The sequence below is a fragment of the Sarcophilus harrisii genome, chromosome 3 (assembly GCF_902635505.1).
Source record: "Sarcophilus harrisii chromosome 3, mSarHar1.11, whole genome shotgun sequence".
Classification (NCBI taxonomy): domain Eukaryota; kingdom Metazoa; phylum Chordata; class Mammalia; order Dasyuromorphia; family Dasyuridae; genus Sarcophilus; species Sarcophilus harrisii.
This window is the reverse complement of record NC_045428.1, coordinates 535,415,624-535,420,307: the sequence shown is the minus strand read 5'-3', so window position 1 is coordinate 535,420,307 and position 4,684 is coordinate 535,415,624. Positions and strand designations below refer to the sequence as shown.

At 30.6% G+C, this 4,684-nt stretch overlaps 1 long non-coding RNA gene across 1 annotated transcript; it reads right to left on the bottom strand.

The window, feature by feature from the left end:
* LOC116422128 lies at window positions 1-3,855 on the bottom strand. Its single transcript, XR_004232690.1, has 3 exons — window positions 3,771-3,855; window positions 748-813; window positions 1-602 (listed from the first exon to the last, which is right to left on the bottom strand). It is a non-coding gene; the product is annotated as an uncharacterized LOC116422128 (long non-coding RNA).
* Window positions 3,856-4,684: the final 829 nt, after the last annotated feature.

Sequence of the window (4,684 nt, the reverse complement as noted above, 5' to 3'; positions counted from 1 at the left end):
TTTACTGAAGTTAAAACTCTTCATATTCATATCCAGTCTTTCAAAGCTTTGCTTCAGCCACTTATTGCTATTGATTAGCTGAAATTTCCTTTATTTGCTAGTTTCTTCACAACTCATATTTTTTATTATCCTCTCACTGATAATTCCATAAGATTTTGAGGCAAAGTGGAAGGTGGGAAAAAACACTGGATTTGATATTTGTAGATCAGGTTTCCAGAGATCTTGGAAGCACCCTTTTTAATATGAAAGTGGGAGGTGGCTTGAGGCAGTTCTGATCCAAAGCAGAGGGTTATGTTTTCTTTTTGAGTATTTGTACTCAGAAAGCAATGGTCTATAAATTAAAGTTTGAATTATTGTTTTGTTGATTGTCTAGAAATTTGAAAGGGTTAATAAATAAGGCCAATTTAAATGTATGTGTACATGCATATCTATATGTATGTACATCTCCTCTGTATATATATTTGCATATACATGTTATGGAGAGCCTGGATATTAAACATAAACAGTATATCTCTGTATTACTATAAATATTACTTCAGGTCAGCAGTTGTGCAGTATAATGCTCAGGGAATAATGTCATCATCAGATCTTAGGTCCTGTGACTGTAGACTAATAATAATAATTTTAAAAAAAAGAACTGTCATTTATTTAGAGCTTTAAAGTTTACAAAATATTTTATATCTATAATCTCATTTCATCATTACATATCCCCAGTCTATAAGGTATCCAATCAATCATGATACTTACTGCTATAACTTGTCAACTGGAGTAAATCTCTCAACCTCTCAATATGGGAAGGTAGGAGATCTAATCCTGCATTCATAAATTGAAAGGTTAGGATATAATAATGAAATCAATAATAGTTATATAGCTTTAAATTTTTTGAAATACTTTACATAGATGGTTTTATTTGATCCCCCCAACAACTCAGTAAGATTAGCAAATACTAATAGTCTCCATTTTGCCGATACAGAAAATGAGCAGCATGAAAGTTAAATGGCTTGCCCAGAATTGATTGATTGAAACAATTAATTAATAAATATGTGAGTATACCAACAAATCAATATACATTTATTAAACATTTTACATATCTTAGGCACTGTACTAAGTGTTAGGGATAAACAAAAGTGAAAGTTTCTTTCCTTGCAAGCAGATTTTAAGTTCTCATCCTAACAGGAAGAAAATATCTTAACATGATATATATGTGTGTATACAAATATATGTGATATGTGCATATGTGAATATATACTTATATATCATGTGCTCACATAATTATATGTGCATTATACAAATTATACAAATTATTATTATACAAATAGTGACTACTTAAGATACCAGAACTTTTCAAATAAGAATTTTGGTAACAGTTAAAAGATATATATATATATATATATATATATATATATATAGAATTTAATTATTAAATAATTAATTAAAAATATATACATATCTTTAAATTAATTATTTAATTTTCTATTAAATTATTATTAAATTAAATTAAAATGTATATGTGTGTGTACAGCATGCACATATTACATATACAGATATATGTGAATTTGCATGTATACACACAAATATCTGTTTGTGCATATATATGCATACACACATACACATAATATACATGCATGTGTAAATGCATACGAATATGCACATATACATTATGTGAATGTATGAATGTGCATGTACATGCACATATACATATGCATAAATGAAAGTATAAGTATATGTGCATGTATAATGCACACATTAATTTATATATTAAATACAAAATAGGCATAAGGCAACCATGTAGGAAAAGGTACTAGTAACTGGGCACTCTAAAACAGGATAATTCTGATTTTTTTTTAATTTCTGTGACCCTAAACTAGTTATTTAATATTTCCATACCTCATTTTCATCACCCACCAAGTGAGATGTTTTGACTCCATAGTGTATAAGATCCATTCCAGGACAAACATTCTATAGGAGTTCTATAATCAGAATTTTGCTTGAGAGATATCACTTTGGTATTTGTGTGGAGGATGGACTAGAAAGGTAAGAATAGTTGCAGGGGAACAAAGTAAGGATCAAAATCAGAGTCCAGATAATAAGTAATGAGGACTTTAATTTAGATAGTTTTAATATGGAAGTAGAGAAGGGAAAGGATACAAGAGATGTTGAATAACTCTAATAAGTCTTTGCTTTTGATTGGATCAGAAATGAGAGAGATTGAAAAGTTAAGTATGAATCCTAGTTTGTGAGGTAAGATGACTGGATAAATGATGAGGACACTAACAAAAATTAAGAAATTAAGAGGAGGGATGGGTTTAGGACTAAAGATAATAAGTTTGGTTTTGGCCATGTTGAATTTGAAATGCCTATGAAATATCTGAAGGATAGGAGAGATGAATACTGGATATAGATTTTAGAATAATTTGCATTAATAGTTGAACCTAGAGAATGATCAGAAAATATAAAAAGAGAAGAAAGGAGCATCTAGAATGGAACCCAGGAGAATACTTATACATATCAGAAAGTATATGAATTATGATCCTGTAAATTAGACTGTGAGGCATCAATAAGAGAAACACAATAGAACAATGTCAGAAAAATCAAAGGAAAGATGGAATATTGTAAATGTTGTCAAATTTTTCATCATTTTTTTAGCATGAAAACTAAAGAAAAAGTCATTACATTTAACTCTAGGATCACTATCCATCCTAGACAGCACCACGTTAATCAAATAGTGATTTTAGATGGTAGATTTTGAGAAGTAAGTTTAAAAATTGGAGGTGACAGAAATTATAGATAGGGTTTTCTAGCATTTAGTTATGAAAAGGATGAGGAAGACAGTAGTTTGAGTTTCTGCCAGGTTTTCTGGAAGTTTTTGTCAAACATGGAATTTTTGCCTCAAAAATTTGGATATTTGAGTTTATCAAACTAGCATGGTAAGCTACGGCTTACCATAGTCATTTACTAATGTATATTGTATGCTAAGGGACAACCAGGTAGTACCATGGATAGAATACCAAGACTGGGGTCATAATGATTCACCTTGAATTAAAAAAAATAAAAAAAATTAATGTTGAATTAAAAAACACACACACATAAATATAAAAGACAAATTGTAAGCTACAGAGCCTTGGAAGAACTCAGAACCTAGCTAAGATTACCCACCACTGAAAGTCAGCAGCAGCAGCAGAAGAAGAAGAAGAAGAAGAAGAAGAAGAAGAAGAAGAAGAAGAAGAAGAAGAAGAAGAAGAAGAGAAAGAGGGAAAAATTTTTGTTCTTTTGAATGGAATTCACTGACTCTATAATCACTAAGAATTGGTTTTTTTAGAATAGTTGTCCTTTATCCCTGAGTTGCATGTGACAAACAGTTGACACTGAAAACTGTCATATAGTTAACTAGAAATGGGCAGGGCATCTCTATGTGTTTATTACATGTGCACTCACTTACCACCTCAAAACATTTGCTAATCTCTTTTTCTCTCTTTTCTCATTTTCAATACCTAATTGAAACCACTGTTAAAACACACTTAAACAATTGTAGTGGTATATCGGGATTTTTTGTCTATTCTACTCTCCTCTTCAAGTGATTCTTATGCCACTGTCAGAATTATCATTATAAAAGGATGAGATGAAAAATCAACATTAATACTTCCTGAATGAATTTATTAAAGAAACATTTTTAAGTGCTTACTATGTTGAATTCAATGAAAATTCTTTGACATACAATTAGAAAAGTAAGTCAGTTCCTTATCTGGAGAATGGTTCTATGAAGAACTTACCTGCCAACTGAGGATACCACAAATATAGAAGATGTAATCTTCTAGTTCCATGGAAACAGGGGTGTGCTGGAACCTGCTAAGAGACTATTATTAAAGGAAATCAGCAAAAGTTATAATTCATGGATTGATTTAGTATTTTGTTGGTTGTCAACTTATAAAAATGTGATAGGAACAATATTGATAATGCAGTTTAAACTTAACAGTGTCAATAACACCTTTATCCTCTCCTCTCGCATCTCAAGCTGATTGTTAAACACTTTCCAACATACCCCTCAATTGTAAAGTCCCATGATCTTTTGGATACAGCTGGAAAGTGAATGGTAATGAATCTTCTTTAATATCATTTCCACTACCTTTCAAAGAAGTTTGAATTCCTTCTGGTGCCTTGTATGCAAGGCCCTCCACAACCAAATATTATCCTAACTTTTCAAGCTTTTCTAAAATAATCCCATTCATGTATTTTATATCACAACCAAATCAGATCACTCCCTATCTTCTAAAAACGCATATAATATTCTCATCCAAACTTGCAACTTATCTTTTTTCAAGTTCTTCTACAGGCCAGATGAGGCCACCTTTTCTTTCTTTCCTATTCAATCCCTAAATATCCTTTAAAATTCAGATTAAAGGTCACTTAATTCAGAAATCTTTTCCTAAAACCTTAAGATCTTTCCCTGCTCAGATCTAACACTATTTTGTGACCCTCTGATATACTGATAACAACTTAAATTTATAGGAGCATTACATTTATTATATTATATTATTATATATTACATTATATATATTATATTACATATATTATAAAGCTTTTTGTCAATTTTCTATCTTTTGATCTTCAAACTGTGAGGGATGTAGAAGACCCTTACCCAAAATGATTACTCAAAGATCACTCAGTAGAAGGCAGAAAAGTTGTT